The following is a 27811-nucleotide window of genomic DNA, read 5'->3' as shown; positions in this document are numbered from 1 at the left end:
TAATAACTGAAATATAAGTTGAATATTAATTGAAGAATAAAAATGTCGTACAAACTAAATTCATAGATAAAATCTTAGCCTGTTTTAAAGTTAATGGGCAACATATATGTTTGTATAATTATATCTTAGATTTAATCGTTAAAAACACTTTCATTTTGAGACATTTGCGGACAAATGTTTACACACTATTGACCCTCTTTTATCTTTGAATAATAATAATACCATGAGATAAATCTGATTGTGATTAAGGAGTGGACATTCAATTGAGTCGGAGGTCAAAAAATTTAAACAACTTTAATTTTGTTTATTTCTACAAACCTATAAATGAATGTTTTTGTCCACGTTATGTAATCGATGTTTAACATACAACAAAAGTAGGGAAGACCGGTGTTTAGTTGTAACACTTTTTTTTGGTAAAACTAAAGAGAGCTGATGTGACTCAAACACACCAAAATTGGACAAATTATACTAACATATGTCTGCTGGTGTATGAATCTATTTAAACATTATTATTATATTAGTAGTTTCTCTACAAATTGAAAACTTTTCTTTTCGAACCCGTCGAAGGAGGGAGAAGGGCGGTTATAGGAAGAAATCTTTCGACGCAAAATAAAAAAATTATCATGGTTTGTAAAATGGTTGGACGAATAAAACCATTAAATACCAAAGAGCTGTATTTGTGTTTTACTATTGTTAATCAACTATTTCCACCAAGAACTTTGCTTTTTAATGGACACAACAATTTTACAAATCTTTTTAACTAACCAGTAACACTTGGCATAAAAAGGTCAAATGAAGAGGATCCTCCTAATGAGGAATTCTAACACCTCTATGAATGTACCTGCTATTCTACTTATTTTCTTGTATAAGTATGAAGTTACATTCGAATGAAATTTATTTAAAAAAAAAAAAAAACTGTTGTAACTGGTCGCTGAGCTAGGGACTGATGTATGAGTTAAGACTTCAAATTTGAGTTTTGAATATAGAAAATGAGTATGACTTAATTTTTTTAGCAATAAATAGTTTGACTGTAGAAGGTGTTGAATCATTAACATTCAACGTATTATAGGAGATTACAATAAAATTAGGTTTATATTAAAGAGAACGGATCAAAATTATACATAGATGACTATGATGGCTCTAGGCAGGGTCGTCTTGCTTGGCAAAGAAACATATTTCTGTGAAGCGCAGATGTATAAAATAATTATAAAGAATCAACAATACTAGAAAAATTAACACACAATTACGACTGTCCCTCTGTATTGATAAATTTTGTCTCCAGTCTCCCCTACGTTCAACATAGGTACAGCAATACTTAGTACCAATGATGATGTGCATATATTTTGGACGTTATTCTTAAATAAATGTTTTTATTGTCGAAATTAATATTTTTATGTAATCATTTCAAGAATTTATCAACAGAGCATCATTTATCTTATTTCGTTGATGTTTGCAAATGCGACTTAATTTTAACTTTTAATATTTGTGTATTAGTACATTTGTGGTAAGTTAACATAAAAATAAACTTGAATTAAAATAAAGGAAGGTTCATCCGATTAATTAATAGATATATTTTGGTATTGGAGATAAGCTGAGATACCCATGAATGAATGCTATGATTGAACACTAAAAAAACGATGGTATCTTTTTTATATCATTTTGACTTTACTTTAAAATATTATCAATATTCAAACCCTACCATTCAAAAAGAAAGTGTATTATTTTAAGTATGTTAATACTATGTCTAGACGATGTTTTGGATCCATAAACTTTTTAATTATCCCTAAAACAGTTTGTACTACCTCCACAAACGGTGAAATCACTTTTAACTTATTCAACATACAGACACATCGGAATTCCTTCTTTGGATGTTTAACATCAAATTACGCCTGAAACTTGAGTAGGATCATTTTTGATCCCACGCAGACAGTTTGCAAAAAACTTTATTTCCGAAAGCCACTTTGACATACGCACTCACCTAAAAATAAATAATAAATGTTTCTGATAAAGACTTATGTTGCAATATTTTATAATTATGATTCTTATTCATGTTACACTAGTCTAAAATATTAAATAATTAGTCACGAATTGTCATGCTTAATTTTCGATAAATGAATAATTGAATGATTTAACTATGAGGATCTCTCAAAAGTTGGCTTGAATCGCTATTAAAACTATCGTAAAAAGCATCTACCAAAAAATAACTTAGAAAAAGAAGATTTTTTTTATGTTGAAAAGGAGTTAATCAATCAGTCATTGTGACTCAATCGACAATGCGAATGAATCAATCGTGTAGATCGAATTTCTATGAGATTTTACGTACCTGGTTAAGTAGTCCCCATTGTTATACCCTTATTTCCTGAGGTTGCCTCTGACTCTATAATTATCAAAATACGTTTGTCAATGGAGTAATCTAGTAGGCAATTGCATAGTATGAATCATTATCAAATATATTTATTATCTATTTCGACAAAGTGATCATTTGTAAAAATGGCTTTCAGCAAAGTGTCCTTGAACAATTTTTGATAGTAGTAGTTTTGTTAAGGGAAATTGTAAGAAGACTATTATTTGGTGACCATCTCTTATTGAACAGGGATATTATACTTCCCTAGAATTATTTTGCTTCTTATCCTTTTGAACCTAAATTCTATCACCAAAATTTTTTCGAATGTTCAGAATACGTAAAAACAGATTATTTGTATTTTCTTGTTTATTTTGATAAGGCCTTGTTTACGTTTTATTTCTACATTTAATAATTTGTAATCGAGTTTTAGCGAGTTTAATTAACTATTTTCTCAAAAGTTATTCCTATCATTCCATTTTAACTTCTTATATCCTTCTTCTTTCTTTTCAACTTGACGACTAAGGTATTCAACGGTAGTTATAAAGATGTAAACTTTAGCTATTATTTTAAGTAAAATACACCCTTTTACCAAAACTGAGCGGTAATAATTTGATTCGCATAATTATCATAAAGAATTTAATGTTTATCTAATTTTTTGATTCATATTGCATACTCAATTTGATGAATATAGCAATAATAAATTATATCTTGTAAAAAACTCATGTTGTCAAGATTAGTTGTATGTTTATTATGTAGTGAAATACATTGTATTTTTTGAGTTTTTTTAATCCAATTCACTATCTGGATTATTAAAAGAAGTTTCACAAAAAGAGGATTAAAAAGAAATTTAGAATTATCAGTACAACTTTTTTTAAATTTTTAAATGATTTTGTAGTCAAATTTATTAATTTGCATTGCTTAAAAATATATGGACTCATTTTTTATAAAAGCATTTCGCTAAGGGAGTTAGTATACCGCCCTCGTTCTTGAGTTGAAACATATCGTTCGATTTGTAATACCTAATTTGATTCCCATATGGCCTTCCAATAAAACTTCTAACTTTATAATTGTGACGATGAACTTTTGCAGTGGCATCCGTATGAAGTGAGACGGAGGGGCTGTTGCAATAAAAAAAAGTTGCAATTCACTATTTGAAATTTCTTTTCCAACAGATTAATATTTGAATAATTTTTTACACTTAACTGGGGATTTTTGATATTTTTTTCAAAAAATTTGGTATGTGAAATTTTGTCTAAAAAAGGTAATATTTGAAATAAATTGTGAATAGCAGTATATTTTTGCTTTTTTTTTCGAAAAATATAGTAATTGAAATTTTTGTTGATAAAATTTGAAATGTGATTTTTTTTTTTAGAAAAAGATTTACTTTTTTGTGAAAAGCTGTGGATTTTAGAATTTTTTAGAAACAAATTTGTAATTGAAATTGCGTAATTTCTGTATTTTTATTTTTGAAAAGAAAGCCCAAAACCAATCCCTTCTCCCAAAATATAATCCCGCAGACTCCACTTTTGCCCCACTAATGTTAAATTTGTATCGCCTCCTACAAAGAATGAATACTTTGTTGATCCTAGAATTGGTCGATTATTAGTTAAGGAATACAAATGTAAATAAACCAGATTCCAGTTTGGTGGAAATAATTCCGGCTTGTCCTTCTGTTGGACATAGATTCTAAACATTATATCATATCCATTTTGTGGTTCATTTCTTAAAATATATAGGTACTCAATCAAAATCAAATTCAACATTATGTATTTACCAAATGAATATTTTAAAAATATATATGTATGTTCTATTTAAGTATAATTGAGGGAAAAATTGTCTTTTTAGAGATAAATTGAAATTCTTTAGTTTAGGGAAAACCGATTCAAGTTACAATAGTTTTCAACATTTTCTTGTTCAGGTGATTGATATAAATATGTACGAATATATTTATTTTCAAGGATGATATAAATAAAGTGTAAAGCCATATTTGATATGTATATATAAAAGATTATGGATTAAAGTTGGAGCTCCCGAACAATCATGGATCTATTTTATTTGAAACCATATCTCATTCTTCAGGGTAAACTAGTACACAAACTAAACAATCAGCCTAACATTTGGAATGTTAAATTTAACTTCACCCTACGTAACCTTGCCATAAAAAATTGCCGAATTTATACCAATAAACCCATGAATTAGCTAAAAGATGGTAATTTCTTATTACCAGGTTATAACAAGTTGCCGATTTTTTCTAATAAATTTCAATTCTACACTAACGAAATGAATGCATAATGGACCATAAATTTGGAAAAAATTGGGATACATACCTGAATTTAGTTTCAGGAGGAGGTTTTGCACACTATTGAGTGCACATTCTAGTTCTTAATTAGATCCAACAAAGATCTTTTCTATTTCAATTTCAATATCTTCTTTTTGTTGTTGTTGTTGTAGTCATTTACATAATTCCCTTTTTTAATGTGTATTCAGTATACGTTCCCAATTTTCCGCTAGTAGAATAATTAGTTCTTGGGGTACATTATGTTGGAATCGACAAGCCATACCTTTAAAAAAGTACAGAGACACGGGGAATCAATTTGGTTCTATGAAGTCAAAAAAATCAATTTGAAAGCGAAAAAGCCAAGTGGATTTCCCCAACCAAGGAATCAGGTCTCATTAGAAAAACATAGCCATCCAAATTTAACTACGAATTATGGACAGTTTTTATTTTTTTCCTTAAATAACAAAGAAGAATAAACAATATAAAGAAAATTACAACACTTTTTGCAACATTGTACTTTGAACTGTACGTTGCTAGAATACCACATAATTTATCATCAATTAGTTAGTTTTGAATTTTTATTTTATAGTATCAACTGATAGAAAAATAATCAATGTTGAAAATTATGTAAGTTACAGGAAAACTAATGAAAACTTTTTAACAGAATTTTTCTTTTTCTTAGTATGTCATCGCTGATTTGTTGTTAAGATATAAGTAGATATATGTGAAGAAACTATAAGAGAAGATGCAACAACATATCAAAAAATATCATGGAGAGTTTTGGTAGGTTTAAAATTGTTTCGTACACTACACATTTGATTTGCAGAAAAACATTAAACTTTATTCTTCTCAACTTCTACATAACAAGTATACTTTACGTCCCATCATTAAGTTTTTTTTGATCAAAAGTGTATAAATGTTTTTTGTTCAATCACACTGTCTCCTCTTTCCCTGGAGTAGTGGTTCTCAAACTTTTTCCAGAAAGGACACCTTTTAAAGGCATCTAAACTCTCAAGGCACTCCACTCTAAAATATAATTTAAAGAGACACTGAATTGCTTAAATACAAATGTTCTTTTTATTTAGATGATATATTAATGAACAGAGCATATCACGAATTATAAAAAAATAATAACTTTTACGTTAAACACACAGGCTTATGAAAATTTCTTGACTGCTCAATCGATAAAGCAATAGAAGAACTAAAATTTAGTGCATTAAGTAGACTAAGGCACCATTTTATAATCTATAATGTTGTGTTTTTATGAGGCATTTCTTTTTAGAAACGATCCATGAGGATGTTACTTTGTGAAATTTTTTTGTAATCTAACTTAAATGATAAAACAATATGTTGCATACTACAGACACACTGCCCCCGGTGAATTACTGATATGATACGTTGTTGACTATTGGTACTTATAGTATCAATACTAAGACAAATTTTTGAAGTGAATTTAATTTATCTAAACTGAATGCAAATTTTGATGCAGTCGTATGTAAAAAGATTGATTAAATGGATTCAAATATATTTATATACAATGACATTTTTTATAGATTTTTTAGAAATGAGATATATATTTTTTTGGTGGCACCCCTAAAACAGACAGGTGCACTCCATAACTAACTTTAAGAAATACTACTAGAGTGTCTTTAAATATATGTATGTTAAATTGTTGTTCTAATTATTTGTTGTAGTAATGAAAGTCAATTGTAGAATTCACTTGTTTGCAAAAATTATACTAACTAATATTAAATTAATCATTTTCTTTCACATGTAAAAAAAAAAATAATTTTTTTACTTAGTTATTGCCCAACATGAAGTGTTTTTCAACATCCGAGACAAAAAATATATTTTAAAATATCTGTGTACCATATTTTTTGTTTTTCATTTGATGCAAATTCTTAATTCATTATATATAACTATTTAAAAAAATCTGGAATTAATTATCAAAGTTTCAAAGAATGTTTTTTATGTGTTCAAACTATTTTTCTATTCTCACGAAAAAGGGAGATCGAAGAGGAGTGGCAGATGTTCTGTTTGAGTATAGTTTATTCAATTCTAAAAAGTTATCTACTACATTTGACAAAATTTATTATTATTTTTTCCAACTACTATTTTCTATTATGAATCCTATGTATTCCTATATAAAATGGTTAAAAAGTATTCAATTTGTAATAACTACTAGGAGAAAATACAGTTTTAGAATAACTAGGAGTACTTGTACTAAGATTTGAATGGACATAAAAGAAGGTCATAAAGTATCTACTACTAAAAACCTTGATTTCTAAATACTAATTCTGGCATTTAACTATTCTAATTTGACTAAAGTAGAGTTAAAATGTCAATCACTCTAAAGTTATATTTTACAAATCCTTCATCAAGGTATTTACTAATTAACTACAGTAAAGGTTAATAATAGATAAGGCAACATCATTAATATGATTTATATTCTTAGTTAAAAGTAAAAAAAAAAAAAATCTTTAAAGAACGAATTTAATTAAGAAAGAATTCATGTATGATTCCTTGAAAAAGAGATGAAATGAGTTGAAAAATTGAGAAGAGAAGTCGTAAATCAGTCTAAAATATTTAATTTTATAGCTCAGAGGCTATTAAAAAGTAATGAATACATTGTTAAAATATGTCTAGAATTGACCACACATTGAAAAATCTTTATTATTTTTCAGGTGCCTGAACACACCTCTCAAATATTTGTAAATAAGGATGTTTCTCCATGAGTATATGTTTTTAATTTGAAACTTTTTTTATCTTTATATGAAAAGACGAGTATTCTATTCGGTAAAGACAGTATCTGACGGAATGTTTATGAAATATCTATATTCATACTTAATGTATTCAGTGTTGTACTCTGTTTTCCCCAATAATATACGTATTATGGTATATTGATGCGTAAATACAGATATTACTTTATCAATATATCTGGCAATGGTTTAAACATTAGAAAAAAAGAAATAAAAATTATCTCATAATTATGACTAAAACGGAGAGCTGCAAAAATGCTGCATTTTTTCTGGCATTGTTTATTCTTCTTCATTATTTTATAAAAGATTCCGTTCTCGTCTCATTTCTTCGACTTGTAGGAATGTAAGACAGTGAGGTCCGGTTTTTGGTTTTTGTAACTAATTGTTTATGCTTTCATTTATCGAAATATGAATTAATTTCTATCACTCAACTTTTATTAATTATTGAATTAGGAGGTGTTCAGATTTCAATGTACCACTCGGTATCACAAATTGGTTTTGAGTTGTCTATCTTAATTTCATAAAACTACGTTTTATTTAATTAAGTCGTTTTATTGTATGTTTGGGTCCCAAATCTGTTGATCTTATATACTACTTGTAGTAGTAGAATACATGTAATATTCAAATATTACAAATATTAATTTCATAAGATACATTCAAAATGTACACTATTAAAGCATGTTTTTTCTTCTTCTAATGGGCTCTTGGCATACTTGTACTTTTAAAAAATAAGAATAAAGAAAACAAAATGACTTTCAAAAATAATAATCATAATAATGTTATCGGAAGTTAAGAAAAACAAACATATATGAATAACTTAGAAGTTAATAAATCATTTTGAAACATGACAATGTTTACAGAACAATGTCGTTCTCTATGAGTAACAAGCACCTTTTTAAGTGCTTAACAACCTTGTATAATGTATATGTATGTACGTAAAACAAGTCATATATTAATATACTTATATAGACATATTTATGTTAATTCTCAAAGACAAATGAGGTGCGCAAATGGAAATGATTAATATACATACACACTTTTAACAAAATGAAAAAAAAGTAACGATGAATACGTTGTGTAGAAGTTGCAACTTGCGTATGTACATTGTACAAGTTACGATTTGTAGGTCTTATTTGATTATAAAGGTGCTAGGTGATTTCATTCAGAGTATATTAATTCCCTGTAAAATTCATCCCCGGACATTTTATTCCCTCTATTGAAAAGGGTTATTTGGTGACGTCATACGGCTTAAGTTTCTAAACTACTTTGTAGTTTTTGTGTAGAACTTTAGAAGGAGGGCTGGACAGTCGGCACTGGGGATGAGTGGTGAGTCATCGATGAATAGTGATGGATGGGAGATGGATATGAATAATTTATGGTGTTTAAACCTTAGAAAATAGAAGATAAATCTCCGGATTTACCTATATTTCCCTTGGTGTAAATATCAGCAATGGATCCGGATTCCATTCCTACTCATTATTAAGATAAATCATGATATTTAATGCACTATAAATCATTTTTCATCTATCACAAGTCATCACTCATCTCTAATGCTGACTGCCCACTTCCCAGGCCTCCCTTTACAGCCATACACAAAAACTACTAATAGTTTAAAAACATAAACCCTATGACGCTACAAAATATCCCTCTTCAAAGTGGGAATGAAATGTCCGGTGAGGAATTTTACTTCAGATGGGAAGTTCTTATGCATCCACCCATCATTCCGGACCTGGCAAAAAAATGAAAGCGACCTTTTCATGTATATCATCAACACGTTTTGGGGTACAAATTTGGCCTCAATGGAGGCCTGTAAAAATTTGTGGTCCAATTGTTTTGCCAAAAGGGACAAGGGCTTCTAAGAGAAGGGCATTATCAAGTTGGATTCTCGTTGGCAAAAAGTTATCAACCAGAACGGGGAATACTTGTATGATTGTAACACTTCTTATGAAGCATTGATATAAAGCAAAAAACAGAAAATTACTTTTTACTCCCTATTAAATTCTTTAGGGAGTACGTATATTATGTTATAGATAGGAAGAAGGGAATGTTATGAAGACTTTTGTATTGCATGCATGAAAAAAATTACTTTGTTCATATCCTTCTCTTGTAATATCCATTATTAATATATACTTACAACAATTTCAGTTTTAAAACTTCACCTATATCACATTGATAAAGTTTTTCTATATGCATTTTGTCTGTCACATGTGGACCCTAGGTTGCCCAATTCTGTACTAAAAAGTTGATATATATATTAAGGGTGCATTTAGATTATCATATAAACTAATATTTGCTAATTAAAGAGACAGATGTTAAATCCATCTAATTAAAAGGTTGAAAGTGTACACATTGAAATTAGTATACGAATATACACAGGTGGCGAGTCAACCTAAAAACTAAACCCTTTTTACAATATTATTATTTACTAGAATAAAAATAAATTTCAGGCTCAAGTGTATTTTTTTTATCCATGAAAATGATCATGGTACTTTTTATTAAGTAATAATAGCTAGAAAAGAAAAAAATGAAGTTGTATCCCTTTTCTCTTTAAAACTCTAGGATTCATGTTGCCTCTACACAATCTTATTTCTTTTTTTTTGTCTTTTTTAGACCGATATTTTCTTGAAACCCCGGTCCCCAGATGGTAAACGGATTTTTGTTGTTACTTCCCTAACCAGAAAATAGGCATAGTATTTTATTGTCAACTGTCGATGTTTCGTCTCCTTTTCCATAATCATTAATTTTTAAAGTTAATTTTAAAATTAGAATTAGCTATTCTTAAGCTATAAACAATTCTTTATAATTATTGAAAAATAATTCAATTATTAATTGTTTAAGGCATTTTTTATAATTTATTTTCATGGTTGCATGATGCAATAAAAGTAATCATGTACTATGGATCTTTCTTTCGGTATCACTCTATTGACTGATTTTCTACTATACATAGTTAAACAAATTTTACGGGAATAAAACCCTTCCAGCTACATCCAATATCATTTACAGTTCAACTTTAAAACTAAACTTGATCAAATTTTAAATGAGATCTATTATAACGATTTTTTTTACGTTCCTTTAATTCGTCAGATGGAGTTGCACTATTACGTATAAATAAAGAGTGTATTATTACATATACTCCATCTGAACTAAGAATCTTATGTAAAATCCATATACATATAGTATATATCTTTCTCTATGAATGACCAAGGTGTGACCCTACGCAAATTGAGTTCAAGAGAATAAGTTGTCCAAGCGCGTTGTCCATTGAGATATGTCGATTCCATTACTAATTTTGTCACTTCGTTGGGCATCATATTTTATAGTCGATGTAGTGATAAACATCTTTATTTGTGAAGAATAAATTATCCACACTTTTTACAAAATCAGTTTTCATTTTCAATCTACTCAATCTTCAATTTGAGGAATTATTTATACTTATATGAAGCTCATGTTATTAAATAGTTAAATGTTGGACTTCCTAATTTTATTTTCGTGAGACTGATCTAGACCAAATTGATTTATCTGATCAATCCAATACATTTTTTTAAGGAATCGAATAACTTCGCTATTCAAAAAATATAACTGTGTTAGATTGGTCAATAATATTCAAACCAAAACTAAACATTAATAAAATGTTTCATTAATTTTAAAACTTTATTTAATATTTGACTAATTATAGTTTCTCAATTATTGAATATTTAAAAAAAAAAGTTTTTGCTTTTACAAAAGGATTAAAACATTTAGTGAATTGGTATTCACAAACTTTTGTACTATAATGAACTCGGATAAATTACTAAGAGTAAACCTTTAATCAAACAAAAACAACTAATACGAACATTTTGTAATTTAAGACAATATATCATTTGATATTTGGTATAAATTTAAATATGTGAATAGAAGTGCCGACTTAAACATGAAACTATTTTAAGAACACTTAATACATTGCAATTTTATGGAACATAAATGTTCGAATGTCAAAAAATTGTTGTTGATAAAAATATCAAAAAGTGTATCTTAGTTTTTAGAAAAAAATGATGTACAGTATATCAATAAAATTTTTGCCAATAAAATAAAAATAAAATTTAATTTTCTCTATGTTATTTACCATGTGGAAATATTTGTTTAATTAAATTCTTATACATATACAAATTAAAATGAAACTTCATCTCCATATTGAACTCTAATAATCGGTCAACAAATAAATGAAATATGAATACCTTTGCATTTTACATCCAAACTGTCCCCCGTATTTATAATCTATAAAAATATTTTGGTAATGCACTCAGTGAAAATACAACTAAATGAGAGATATAATAGTACAAGTTCTTATTTTAATCAAAATGAACGAAAAAAAGATGTAACACAATGATGTATTTTGTAACCTATATGTTTTGGTCAAATAAAATGTGGCCTTCAAGCTTGCTAGATTTGAGCCCTTTAGACTACTATTTGTGGATTTTATTGGAGATATAGTCCAATAAAAGTGTACTTAAGACTATTCACTATTTCTTCTACATAAAAAAAAAAATACTTTTTTTTGAAAAATTAATTAGTCTAAACACCTATTTTTATAAATATATATATTTTTCTGTGTATTTTTATTTTCAATATGATGTTAAGTATTTTACCAATGTTAGTATAATGGCTACTTCTAAAAAATCCATCTTTACTCGTAGCCACAATGAACTGTAAAAAAAAAACCAGGATAACTAATCAATTTAAATTTTGATTTGAAGACATGTCACAAAATCCATTAAGAAGAAGAATAATGATCAGTTTTAAGTATTGGGCCAAATAGTCTGTGTTATGTATTGATATTTGATAAAAATGTTTAATTTAGCTGAGTCATTATTATTTGTTTGAAGTATTGACAATATTGATTGTTATTATAATTCATTTTTCAGATGTGTAAAATGCATTATTGATTGATCTTTTTTAACATATGCATGTTTCCTATTGATACTAAAGCAAGATATAATTCTTTTTGTCAAAATGGAGTCTAGATTTGATTTTTATTGTTTGGCAAATTATTGTCAGTTTTTACCAACTACATATTCCAATTGGTCCGTTAAATCAGGGTCGTCCGCATATTTTTTTTTTTTTTTGATTTGGTCAACTTTGGTCTTTCTTTTTGACAAGTTTTGTTCACAATGCTTAAGAAATTAATTGACAGGAACCATTTTTCATTTTGACTATTTCTCAAGTCTAAATTTACCTATTTCTGGGCTTGCGAAAGGCGAGGTTCTTCTTCATCTCCTAACTTCCAACATCTGGACTATTATTAAGCGGAAAACTGTGAATAACAAGTACCCACCACAAAAGCCTTAACTTTATTTAGTCAGCCATCAAATAGTTATTAGATGTTTCGTCCATGGAAGAGATTCCATCAGTGTTTCCCTATTCCCTATTTTAGCCCTCAAATAGTAGCTCTCAATTAATAACTCTCAATTTAGCAATTACTAATTGATAAGTCTAATAAATAATGGAGTTATGGCCGTGAAACCAATCCTTAAAGTTTTTAAAGCTTATTTCCGGCCATCCCATAAGTCCATAAAATATAAATATATATATTAAGTAAGAAAATAAATTGGGATTTTCTCTTTTTTTTTATGTTGACCGTCCAAATATATTCTCTGTGCAAATTATCTCATTGGTGAAATAATATTATACATAAGTGCATATGTAATAAGTGGATCATGCCTCGTTATACTTCACTTCATTTCCCATAAAATTTCCAATTTCTTAGCAATCCACAAGTATGAAAAATCTTAATGCTACTACAAATTGAGCATTAATCCATTTAGATTATATATTTCCTTTGGCCATAAATATGAGTCATGATGGCTTATTAAATGCAATCTTCTTTGTAAAAATGAAACGAAAATATTGTCTATAATATGATCTTTTGAAAGTTCTCAGAGATGCATCTTGCTTAAGACGTATTGCAAATAAGATAAATTTAATGATACAAATAAGAATTTCAAGCGTGACTAATTATGATATACACAGTTAATCAACTATATGAACAAGTACATATAATACAATTTCCAAAAAATGTATTATAAGTAATATTTCTATATTATATCTGAAGTAAGAATTCAGAATACAGTTATCATTTTTGAAGTTTCCACTATGGATGAATTTTGTGTATTTTTTTTGGAACTGGATAGACACGACTAGTTCAACTTCAAAGAAACTGTGTTTTTCAATATAGTGAGTAATTTTAAACCAAAATAATAAATAGTACCTACCAGGCCCGTGGAGTTAGAGACAGGAGTAGGTAAATTTGTACCGACTCCAGTTACAAAAATTATTATAATTTTTGTCAATAAAACTTATTTATAATCTAAGGCTTACATTGAGTGTTCGTACAGTTTTTATTGAGAAATGGTTATAAATAATTTCCAAATATTTTCGTTATTATTTACCATATAGGACTAATAACACCCTATAGCTATGAATTGGATCTATATTTAAAGTTTCTAGACTCAAATGACTCAATAGTACTTATAAAGGCTATAAATATATTATTAAAAACTGTTTGTTTGAGTCGGAGTAGGTGACATTCAAAATACTGGAGTCGAAGTAGGAGTCGAGCCTTTTAGTTACCGACTCCTCAGCTCTGGTACCTACATATATATTTTTGAGTGTCGCTCTTGGAATCTCATTTTCTAGGGATTTATAAGGGCTTTACAACTACGGGAAATTCCTGGGAAGTTCTATGTATAAAATCATTTTTTAATTATATATAATTATGTATATTCAATGTTGTATATACTTAAAATAAAAATGATCCGGTATACTATTTATGCTTCGGAAATGATGACGTAAATCAGTATATTGACGATAAAAAATGATGCTTGATAAATTGCTAAATTTATGCTTTTGAATTCTATGTTCGTAGGGTTGCGTCTCAGTCGTTCCTAAAGCAGGAAATATACTTAATGTAATGGACTTTGAATACAATTTTTACGTCAGACAGAGTAATTGTAAAAATATATTGTTACTTATACTTTATCAGTACAAATCAATTTGTTTTTATAAACAAAAAAACTGGAGTTATATCAGTCCAGTGCCAATAGTATTTGTCAGTTCTAGAACCAGTTTTGATCGGTGTCTTATTGTAACTTTAAGACTAGAAATTATTTAGTTACTAACTATGTCATTCTAGTTGTTCAAGTCTTATGATAACCTCTTTCAATAAGAGAATTTCGCGATTTTGTTGTGATACAGCTGTTTGATAGCATTTCTTTTTTTGTCGGCAAAATGTTTTTGTATCTAAAAGCTTTAGGGAAGTTTTGGGCCGACAGCTGCTCCAGATATAAAAAAGATTTGATTTACAGAGGAGGAACGGTGTTACGCCGTAACGATATCTTCTGTCAACAAAAAAATGGAAATTGTGCTGTCTTCGATCCAGTAAATCGCTAAAGTTCGGCCTTGTGTCGGACAACAAGAATCAGCACCTCGTCAGGTTTCAGACAGGTAGCTGAAGTGACAAAGTGAGCACTACTATGACTTCATTGAGGAGGAAATATGGCCCTAGCAGTCCGGATCATTATCTGATGGATGATATTCGTGGGCTACGATCAATATATAACAAATCATGCCATCAAGAAATCTCTGATTACCTCCATTAAGGATACAATGACCATTATTCTAAGGAACTACCTCGTTAACGGAAAATCCTCCTTTCAATCCCAGATCCATGCTGTGATTGATTAATAACTAAATGAATTATTTCCCAATATATATATAAATGTTAATTCAAGCTAGTTTTTAGTAAGTTTGCCGAAAAATGTGACCTCAGTCACAATTTTAATACTTTTGAAAAATGCGCCGTTTGATCTTATAACCTTGTACTTGTAAGATTACATTTTTAATTTTGATTGTTGTAAAGTTATATTAGATTCAAAAATTGATAATTTTTTTGTATGTACTACAATATTTAATTTTCAAATGACTCTTCATTTAGGTACATATGTGCTCAATTTTGAAAATCTTTAAGAATTTATTTTGAATCAATTGAAAATGCCCTATCTATATAGTCGAAACAAAGAAAATCCGTATTGCATGCCAAAAGTATATAAATATAAAGAGCAGGCTAATTTGAATGAGTCTGTGTACAAATCAATGACAGCTGTTCATAGACGAATCTGAGCTCGAATGAGTGTTATGACTCCAAATTGTTTCAAGTCCGAGTCATAATGTATACAAATCTAGGCTAACTACTTTTAAACAGTTACTCTATTTTGGGCATAACTGGACAATAAACATTGGTTAATTTCTACTTTGTTGTGTAATACAAATCAAATTTGACAAAGTTGAAATGTTTTAAGTTTGAAAAATGAGCCATTGGTATTTCGAAATCGACAACTTATGGTATTTTCCTTCATATAATGGATAATTTTTTATACTATCGATACTCTGAAATATATAGGGCAAGGACTCAAAAATTAGGAAAAAAATTATTTTGACTTTTTTATGGCAATCTTTTTGGTAAATAAAGGATTTTGTACAATTTTTATTCAATATGCTTCTGAATGATTGCTTCAATGTGGAAACAAAAAGAAGAACAGCTAGCCTTGATGAAGTCTGAGAAAAAATTGATCTACTTCTCTATGATCACGGCCGTCACGGGATCGGCATTCAGGTAAGAAAACTTGTTCGCCTTGCCCTCTAAGACACAACAAATATCAAAATTGGTTGATGTCGGGTGAAAACGAAGGCCAGAAGGCAGGCATTTTATTCTTTGCAGAAATGCTGCACCTTCTTGTAGGTGTGTGCCGGAGCGCCATCTTGGTTAAGCACTTAGTTGTCCCTGGGGAATGTGTTCATCAACTATGAAAAGACATGGTACATAAGGACCTTGTCCGTGATTACTTTTTCGTTTTCCTTGAAGAAGTAGAGAGAGAGATATCTTACTCCCTTTATACGCCACGACGCCAAGGACCATAGCCTGAGCTGGATGCTTGGTCCTGAAGATTCCCTTGACCTCAGCTCTTGATTCGATCAAGAAGCGATCATTTTACTAGTTTATAACAACATAACATCTACTTGTTTGCTTGTATGCAGAGGAGATCGCACACCCACTGCTGTTTTGCTTGTTGCTTGGATATTTTTGATCGCACAGAAACAAAAAACAAAATTCAAAGTGTACCTTTGCGTCAGTTCTTTTGAATAGGCGCCAAGTACAAAATTGTCATAATCTAGATTTGAGGCTAGACAACCTCGAAGAGGAATATAATTTTTGAACAAATTAACATATCTACCAGGTGTGATGATACATATTTGATATTAATATAATGTAAATTTTTCGTTGCGTTACGTCACAAATAATTTCCGTATACATTGTATAAAATTATACAAATTTCCTCGAACCCATAAAAAATCTACAAATTCATATTGCATCATTTACATTCTGAATGAAGCGTTTTACTGATGTGGTGGATTGTACTAATAATAGATCAAAAGATGTATTATGTTTATAAACGCATAGTTGTTGCCATAGTTATAGAATAAAATTGACAAACTTTATAATAAAAATTAGGGGAAACTTTATCTTATGTTTTTAAAATGGTCATGTGAATAAAACATGTCCGTCATTTTGTATTTAACATCGAGCTTATGTAGCCAGGGATCAACCAGTTAGCACTAAAGAGACTAAATTACTCCCTAGCTCATCAGTCATAACGTCAAATTATTATTTTATTATGAAGCTAATAATATTATTCTTTCATTATTGAAGAGAGAACATTTATCATCTATATATTTAGTAACTGCGTGTAAGTGTGCTCATGAAAAATAAAGTAAGACTAAGGATTCCTTACGTAGTTAACTTCTATATATTTTTAGGAAGCGTTTGTCTATGTATGACATTTAATAATTATGTCTCTAATATACATATAGTATTAATGATGTACTTATGAGGGGTTATGATATATTCTGATTAATATCATAAATAATATTCAGTTCTCTCAGATAAAGAGGGAAAAGTAGAAGTGTATTGAAATGTGTATTAAATTTTCCGTAAGCTGTTATAAAAGTGATTTTCTTTCTGCGCCTGTGCCATGAGCAAAATATACCGTTATTATGGTTATCATTTATCAAAAGTTTATTTAACTGTAAACAGTAATCCTACTCATAATTCCTTACATACTGGACAATTAAAAGGAGTGCCAAAAGTATACCCAACAAGAAAAAATAGCAAACATCAGAAAAAGTGCATTTGCAATTATCATCTGCAATCATTCCTGCATATTTGATTAATTATTACACAAAAATACCTTAATTTAATTATTTATCCTACTACTGTTACAAAATATGGTATAATCGACTCAAATAAAAGACAATTACTAGTGTTAAACTCTTTCCAAGTTCATTTTTGGTCTTAAGTAATGCTTTGTCGGTCTTTATTTATCCTATATAGTCCAGTCTTCAGACTGGTACTGTTGTTACCTTGTACCTGTACTTAGGTCCCTCATTCATTAACTGGTTTATTAAGTCAAATTCGACATATGTATTACAAACAATGCACCTATCGTGCAAAAAATATTGTTCATTTTATTCAAAGATAATATGATACGAACATATTATATTTTTACTTGGATATATAGCTTATTTTATTTTATAACTCACTAATTCAAAAAAGAGTAAAGACACTCAATGACTTCACAAGGAAACTATTTAATCTTCTTTAAGGGTGAACAAGTGAAACTGGCTATGAAAACGGTCCACGGTACTAAATAAGTACCAACACATCTCTTATTTTAGCACTTGTTAAGTTATTTCAAATTATGACTCACGTACTTCCCTTCGATTAACATTGATATCTTTGAAAAGTAATAAATTATTTACCCTCAAAAGTTAATAAATTTGATTCTAAATAAAAGCATCAGTGAACAAATTGAATAATTTTTGTTATTATATTTTATAACTTTGTAATGTGTAGGGAATATATTATTTCTAAAATAATAAGGTATTATACATAAAAAAAACATGTCATATACTTACCGGGACGGAGAAAAGTGTTGAGAACATTTTCATTCCCATTTTTTCGACAAGTTTAGTCAGTTTTATTGAGGAACTAAATTAAATAGCTAAAAGTTTTGGTTCTCATTTTTTATTTAATATATAGAACATATACCAAACAAGCATCTTACATTTACACTTTAGTGCATAGCAGAAAGACAACGGTCTGTAAATTCACTGTGTGTTGATTCAGAAATCGTTTGGAAAGCGGTAGAGCCCACGAGCAGTTTTTGTACAAGTTTGATACATTAAAACTAGGAACGGTAATAGAAGATCTAAGACATTGAGACCGAAACCTAACACTACATTATCAATTAATCTAAATGTGAGTCGATACGTATATCAGTATGATATATTAAGATCCAATACATGAAGAACGTTCTTCAACACTTCTCTTGAAGGTCAAATATATTCAATCAAGTCCTTATACCTAATGGAAAAAAATCTGAGTCTTTCAATTTAATGCATAAAAGTTAAAGGCACCTATTAATAGAATGTTAAGGTGATAAAGTTAATGCAGAATTATACCTATATAGTTCGACAATTGACTGGAATATGATGTAAACAACCATAAATTCAATGTAATACAATCATATACTAATAAGTACTTTTTATTATTTCTAAAATAAAAATGGAGGAGTTCTTTTTTTATGTATTGTTGCATTGAATGCCAAAAATCAAGTTTTTAGAAAGATTACCTACATCAATTTTATTTTGAAAGCATGTTTAATTGTGTCATTTACATGTATTTTCTAAGACATACTTTATAATACACACAACATACAATAAACTGCTTAGAATTCAAATTTTTTTACTTATAAAATAAAAAAATGAAATAAATTCATTATTGCATACACATTGTTAAATTGCTCAAGTTCTGCATTGAATCATTTTTTCACATTACTCTCTTTTTTTCTTTTAATCTCTAAATCCTCCATTTCTTTTTTTGTGCGAGAAGTAATTGTCATAGTCACCATTTCTATTACCCTTTAAATGATTTGTTTGTGGCAAAAGGAGATAGATGGGTACCTTTATAGGAGTATCGATGAATTTTCTCACCTCTGAATTGCAGGTGAGAGAGAGAGAGGGGGCTAACAGATCATCTGACCAGAATTTCAAGTTTCTAGTCAGAATAGTATTCTAGTTTTAATTCAAAATTACATAAAATATTTTGCAAGAATAAAACAACATAGATTTTTCTTAAGTAAATAAATGTACTTAACTTTGGATTAAAAAAATATATGATTTTTTTTATTTTCAATTCACTATGTTTAATACAAAAAAGGAGCTTTTATTATTCAACTACAGGAGGAGCCTGTATAAAGCAAGTGTCAAACACTGCAAATTTCAAAATACACGATGTTTGGAATTATTAGGACTCCATCTATAGTGCGGCATATTCCCCTCATTTTGCATTTTATTATATTATGATAATAAATAAAAAAAACTATATGTTGAGGTGAACAAGAATTTTTGTAGTTATCGATGACTTTGTTCATTCGAGGCTTATATTTCAAATAATCAAAGTGCATATTTTTATATGGGATAGAGTCATGATGTATTCGATTTGATACTTAGACTCATAATTATTGGTTATTACTTATAATAAAACTTGCAATTAAAAAAATTGCTGAATAAATATTGATTAATTACTGCTCATTTCAATGTTATAATATTGAAATGAGCTGTTTAAAAATCAATTAAATAACCGATTAAGATTAAATTTTACGATGATTTTATAAGTATCTTGTCTTGTATACATTATTTTGAATAACTTAATTCAATAAAATGTTGTTATTGTCCTTACCAATCTTAATAATATAAAGATAAATATTCAAAAGTTTTCTCACATTTACAGGTTCTCGTATCCCTGAATATCGCGGATTTCATACAACCAGGATTATTTGTGTGCCCAAAAGCCATGATAAGCCGGTACCCACAGTACTGAGTGGTCCATGAAAATTTGAACACTTTGAATTTTAAACTTCAACAAGACATAATTATTAACTAACAATAGAATTTCCACAGAATAAACAGATTTTTGTCTGAACTCTCTGAATAATTAATGTAGCCACCTTTAGCGGCAATGCTGGCTTCCAGGCGGAAGTGAACGACCTGACTCCCGTTGTGGATGTAGTCCTCTGTCATGGCGTCCCAGTACTGGCTGACAGTGGGTTTGAGGACCTTGGTGTTTGGATGACGGACACTTTAAGCCTTCCCCTCAACATGCACACAAAAGTTGTAGCCGAGGGGGTTTCCATCCGGGCTGTAGGGGGGCCAAAAGTGTCAAAAATAGAGAAAAGACTCATTCAAAATAGTCTTGCAAGGACAATTTATATGGTTAGCTGGTCACTTATGGCTTAAAATGTCAAACATTACTCTATTAAATTTGCTAAATCTAAAATGGAATTCCATTCATTGTATATTATAATTTTTCACAACTACCGTAAATCCTTTGTTAAAACCCATATATATATTTTTTTTTTAATTTGAAAAATTTACATTTAACTACTTCATAAACTATATCATTGCAAAATACAGTATTAAGGGACCTCAATTTCTGGTTGACTTTCTTTAAAATAATTTTTTTTACTGTTATCGCTACTAAGTTAGTTTTATTTCCAATATGATAAATTTATATAAAAAAAAAGTCAAATAATATTCAAAATGGGAACCCTAAACTTGAAGCTGCATCACTAAATAACGAATAACGTGTTTTTATAGAGTAAAAACTCAAAACCAATTTGTGATATGTTTAAATACTATATTTTATTGTTGTATTATACTTCACCAGCAATAGTATCCTCGACACGCCGACGAACAGTAGACAAATCTCATGTCCAATTATTTTGTTGAGTTTTGAAACGACTATTGTCGTTTACTTTTTCCCATGCATTTTTTTCCTTTTGCTGTAAACTCTGTTAATTGAGTAAAATGTTAAATTCATAGAGGTTACGAAGTTAGTTATGGAGTACCAAGCAGTCAATTAAAATCTGAACACTTTTAATTTTAAAATTCAACAAGATATAATTAACTATATAAGTTCAACAAAATTAATACCTTAAATAGATATGCCTCTCAGCTCTCTCAATCATTAATATAGCCACCCTTAGCGGCAATGATGACTTCCATGTGGCAGAAGGTATGGCATACGTTGCGAATATATTCCTTGGTATTGATGTCCTACTGTTGGCTGGCAGTGGCTTTGAAGGTGTTGGATGGCAGACACTGAAGTCTTGTCTTCGACATGTACCATAAAGATGACGTCAAAGTGTGGGCATCGGGGCTGTAGGATGACCAAATTATCAAAAAAGAGTTCAATAGAACTCAAAAGACAAATTCAAAAGAGTCTTGCAACGGAGGAGATGGGGTTCTTTAATTGCTTGTGTCAATAAAGGTATCATCACCCTCGCAAGGCTCTTTACACGCACTTTTTTGATAACTTTCTAGACAGTCAGTAGTAACACTCCAAGATCTCTTGCATGGGCTATATGGAATTGAGGGGATTGTCCTGGGATGTTTTCTTTTTATTCCTTATGGTCCAGTTTGGCTTTTTTGACAGATGACTTTTGCCTCTCCAACGTTTAGGAGTGTCTGATGGCTTAGACAGTGGTTCTGGATTCACCCAACTATTTGAAGTGCACAAATGTGAATTTGTTGATGACAATCAAGTCTAATTTTTTCGACTTTTATGTAACCCAAGGAGCTAAGGATAGTATTGTTTTGTAATTAATTGCTTATGCTTCAATATGTCCAAATATGAATTAGTTTTAATAACTTAACCTTCATTAATTATTGATTTATTTAGTGTTCAGACTTCAATTGACCACCCGGTAATATACAACACTCTTTGCAGACAAAAAAGTACTACGCCCACTACTTTTTGATCACATGGTCTTCTTTTCTCGACTTGTTTGATAGCTTTGATGTATTCTGAGGAAGTGTAAATATAAATGAAAAAATATTTTTTTTTTTTTTTTTTTGAAAATTTGCAATAATTGTTGCAACAACTCAAATATGTCGTCAATAAAGGACTTTTTTAACTTAATTAGTTATATTACAACATAGATAAAGTTTTAATATTTGAAATAACCTATGTAACAACAAAAAGAATGGAAAAATGGTATTATTATTAGAAAAATAACTCTCCTTAAAAAAATTACTTTTTCCCTTCAAAATCAGTTTTTAAATCTCAAAGAAAAGTGTATAAAAATATATATTTTTCCCAAATATTTTTCATTATATTATACAATTGTGATGTAATATTTATGACTAACACTATTTTGATGCTTGATAAAGATAATCTTTTGTTTATAGTGAAGATTTTCTCCTATTATAAGCATCATAATAAAAATTATTTCTTATTTTTTACTCCAGATTGAATCATGAAGTAAAAATTGTTTATTATGAGAACTCTAGCAAATAAACATTTATTTAAAAATTATACCACTAACTCAAATTCAATTAATTGTAATTGCTTGATTGACCAAATAATATATATGAAAGATCCAAGATATGCTCAAAATTTGAATATACTTATTTTTATGAATAAAGATTAATCAATATTCTTTTTGAAGTAAGATTAGGGACAAATCCGAATGAGTGGACAATTCGTGTAATAACATCTTTTTTTATATATAGAAACAATAGGTTTTTTGCAAAAAAAAACTTTGTATAAATACAACATTATATAATAAATTATTAACATATGAGTAACTTTTTATCATACACTTGTCTAAACATATTCATATAAAAGATTAATCAAATTTGCTGATTTATATGTTAGAGAAAACAGGGATATATTTCTAACATTAAACTTACTATGTGTTCGCTTGTCGGCTGTCGATTTTTCTTCCCCCCTCTAATCAGTGTTCTGTACGTTGAATTTTAAATAGCTGTGAACAGTTGTTAGAGGAGTTTGTCATCAACTCCTGTATGGCCTTCAGGCGACGTGTAAAGACTGTGATTGATAATAAAGGTAGCCATATTGTGTAAAAAAGTTTTGCAAAAATATTGTTAACAAAACGTGTAGACAAGATTGTGCCTATTATTGAAAAGGTAAAATTATTTATGTGTATATATCCCTAATATTATAGATGTATCATGTCCAAAATTTGGAGGTGCTATCCTTAAATCTATCCTAAATTGAACTGTCCCATTGAATAGTCTTTCCTTATATAACTTAGAGATGAATGTTAGTTATTGACGTTATGGTCATTATACTTTGAGCATCTTGGAGATACCTAAAGAGAGAGAATACCCCAACTTACATATATTAGCATTTAGTTACAATTGAATTCCTGTTGTTTTTTATTTCAATTTTTCACTACACAACCAAACTACAGCTGACGCAATATAAACAATTTTTGTGCCTATGAAATGCTTCTAAGTAGAAAACAACAGAAAAACAACTAATGTACGATCTCCTCTACGCCAGTCTCAGTGCTATAGGGACCGTTGGTATCTCCATCCGGATGCGCACATCAAAAAGTTCATTGCAACCCAATACAGCCAAGAAGAACCAGACTTCTGCAGAAATAATGTTGGTGTATTCAGTCCTTCCTCCATGTGACATCCTCCACCTGATCTCAATCCCCTTGGTATTGTAGTTTGGAGTATTTTGGAAAAGAATGTCTGTCACCTTTCTCATCCAAACTTGGATTCACTCCAAGCTATCATCTTGACAGCGTTGTACGCCATGAATACAGCAAGAGTAGTTAGTCTATTCACCTGTGTAGCAAGGCTGTCATTATTTGTGGAAGAGAACATATTGCTTAAAAAATGTAGCTAAATATATATGTGTTTGAATCTATATTTTATCGGCAATACTTTTTAGTTTGCTCCTTAAACAATAAATCAGATTAACACATGACCAGAAAAATCCCAGGATTCACTCATAGATTGCGCTACTTTTAAAATTCTCCTCCTTTTCACTTAGTCCCAACCTTCAAAATAAAGCTGTAAATATTTAATGACAGTCTGTCTTTTAGTTTGTGAGTTATTGGGTTAAGTGTGAGACTACTCTTGTTATTTCTAAAACAATTTTATGTTTTAATTTTTCACTGTTTCTTGATAGAGATTTCATTACATAAAAACAATAAATAAAGAATAGAAAATGTTAATAATAATTTAAGAAAAAAAAAAAAAAAGAGACATGTTTTCTTTGTTAAGGCCGTGAATTTTAAGCCCATGTGCTAGATTCAATTCTTTCTTTATCATGAAAATACCTTGTGTAGAATTTATTTCTCTGTTTTTAATCGTAAATTTAATCAATTGTTTTCGAAAAAGTATTTCCTTTGTTTATCCTTTTAACTTCTTAGATTCTTCTTTTTTTCAATGTGAGGACTGAGGCGCACGACAGTAACTACAAAAGTGTGGTATAGTAGCCATTATTTATATTATACTCGCAACCTTTTCAAAAGTGTAGGCTATTAATTTGATTAACCAAATTTACATAAAATAATGAATATTAAATATTCTACTATATTTTACTACATATAAGGATAACAAATTATATTTTGTAAGAACTCCGAAACCATTTTGTTAAAATTTTCATTCACCCTTTTTTGCCAAAATGCATATTTGAAGCCTTTTAAGGGATATAACGGTTGGTTAATTAAACAATTTGTAGTTGAAAGGAAAAATCCTGTTTTTTTTCGATTCCTTATTAAGAAAAAGGCAAAGTATTTTATATTATTTAATCTATCTAATTATAAATATATAATATATCTTATATTAATTTATATACCTATTTATTCTCTAATGGTGTTTCTGATTATCTTGGGATATGAAAAAATCTTAATTAGTTCCACATTTTCTTTGGGACAGGCGTGTTGTTCTATCCGTATTTGACTGTAAGTACATGTTCGGGATTTTTAATCCGGAACAAGTTTAGACCTCAATATTTTGGTATTATGTTTATACAAGCGTGCTCCTCAGATTTGACTGACAAAACTGTATTATAAATATACAAAATCTTGTAACAAATTTGATTGTAATGTATTGCCTTGTAGTGTCATCGCATTGTGACTTTTTGCGTTGGATGATAATTAAGGGAATATTTCTTTTTCAAAGTTATAGAGATTTGTTAATGAAATGTTTAACGTTGTCTTTCAGCTTTGAGAAATTTGAAACACAAAGGTAAACAAACTAATCAATCTTTAATACGTTGTGTTCATAGTATTTGAAAGAAATAATTGCTGCTACGGACAAAAATAATTATTTGGATTCATATTCTGTCCATTTTTATTAAAGTTTTATGAACTTTATTAATTCATAGAGGTTACATAGAAATAAAGATTCTAGTTTAAAATTAATTCGTTAAACCAAAGTCAAATATGTTGAAAAATCGCTATATATGACGTTAGTAATTAAGCCATTTTCAACGAAACGTTCCTTCTATAAAATTGGACAATAAATAAATAAACAAGACAAAGCCACAGAATGACTAAAAATTTCACGAGGATATTTGTAATTGAGCAGTAAATCACTTTCCCTGAATGCCTATGGAACTCTTGATCATCTTCTTTCATGTTTTAAGTAGACTCAAACAGTTAGAATATCCATCACAGATTTTATCCGCCTGTTCTACAGAGTTGGAGGGAAATTTCATTCTTAAGTGCCACGGAATTGGAGCGAGATGGATGATTTCAGCTCTTTTTTGTGGGAAGAAAAACTTTCTACTATTGAAGAAAGAATTCTGTTCAAGATCATGAACCGTGATTCTATTCTTGGATAACGCTGTCCATTCCAACTTTTTTGGGTCTACGAAGTTTTTAAAGAAAAACTTCTAATTACTATTCTGACACACAATGTCAATAGTAGAAGAGGATAAAAAGACTGGTGCCTCTTTCCGATAATCTTCTAGACATCTGTCATTAATAAAATCAGTTCCTGCATGAATCAATTGTAGGCAGGATGGGACGAAATAGATGCACGCCCCTCAGACTCCGAGTTTCTTGAAAGGTCAATTAGAATCTTTCGAAAAAATTTCTGAATAATTCTAGAGAGCAAAGACAACCCTCCTCCCAACTGACTTTTGGGTCTTTTTAAGGAATCTAAGTAGCTTCGATGAAAAAGCTTATTGAGCTTTTAATTTTCTTCATCAATGGCCTTCTCGTCTAACCACGTTGCCTTATAAAGAGTAGCAGGAACAATTTGGTAATTAAAGAGGTCAATTCTTTTTTGGAGATTAAATTTCTTCCATTTGTGAATCGAAGAATTCATAAAAAATTTAGATCAGTCTAGTTTGTATACGAGGTTCCTTTCCTTTCCCACTTAATTTTTAAAATATCACCACTCTTTTTGATAGAGTAATCAGCTATTCTAAGTCCTTCAAAGTGATATCCTTTTCACCCATTTCTTTGTCAAAATACCATAAGGAGATATTGAAATCTTTAATTGTATCTAGGACGCTGTATAAATAATAAATAATTTTTTTTTCTTGAAGCATTTTTTTGTTCAATTATGTCCCTATTGATTGTGTATAACTATTAATGAACTGTTCTTCCTACTCTGTTAGAAGCATCATCCAACCACAGGAATCTAACCGATTAATAATTTTAATTAATTATTGATAATGTATAACATGCTCATTAATAATTGTTTTATTAGCTTATTAGCGTTTTATTTGATGTCAAAATATATCTGTAAAAAATCCATCATAAATATGCTCATGCACAAATTTTATTTTTCTGTCTACCAACTTCCGTACACACAATTTTTGTTTTACTCGACAATCCGTATTTCGAGAAAATAAAATATCTCTTGTTTTAAACATCCAATTACAGGCAAATCAATCAAAAAGCATCTTTATTTTTACAACTTGCATAAATTATCAAGAGTGACTCATGACCATTAGAACCAATGGGTAATCAGCTAACTTAAAAAATATACTCTAGGTGGCGCCGCTGTCATATTATTACACAAATAACTGAATCAGCTACTAAACAAACAAAAAATATTTATTTTGTTTTAATTTGTTTGATACAAGATGACACCACTATTTCCGGGTTTATAAACAAACTAATATTAAGTAAATCCTACAGAATTGTGGCTTAGATTACTTTTAACTACATCGTTGAAATTTTCAATATTTCTATTTGACAACTTTTTTTCAAAATTAATTTCAATAAACGTATCCTAATTCTTTTACATTTGAGCAACTTATTCCATAGAACCTTTACAGCCTTTTATAAGGCTCTTTTTGACACGAAATCTTTGTTTAAAAAAAAGCCTAATATTAATCTTGTGATCTCATTTTGTAAAGTAAGGGTCTTTAAATTTCAGAAAAGTACCTAATGATATGTGAACAATGTCTTTGTAATGAAATCAAATCTTATAAAAGTGCCAAAGTTAAAAAAAAAAAAAAAGAAGGTATGTAATGACCAAAAAGAAAAATGTAAT

The sequence above is a fragment of the Lepeophtheirus salmonis genome, chromosome 14 (genome assembly GCF_016086655.4).
Source record: "Lepeophtheirus salmonis chromosome 14, UVic_Lsal_1.4, whole genome shotgun sequence".
Lineage (NCBI taxonomy): Eukaryota > Metazoa > Arthropoda > Copepoda > Siphonostomatoida > Caligidae > Lepeophtheirus > Lepeophtheirus salmonis.
This window is presented reverse-complemented; position numbering follows the sequence as displayed.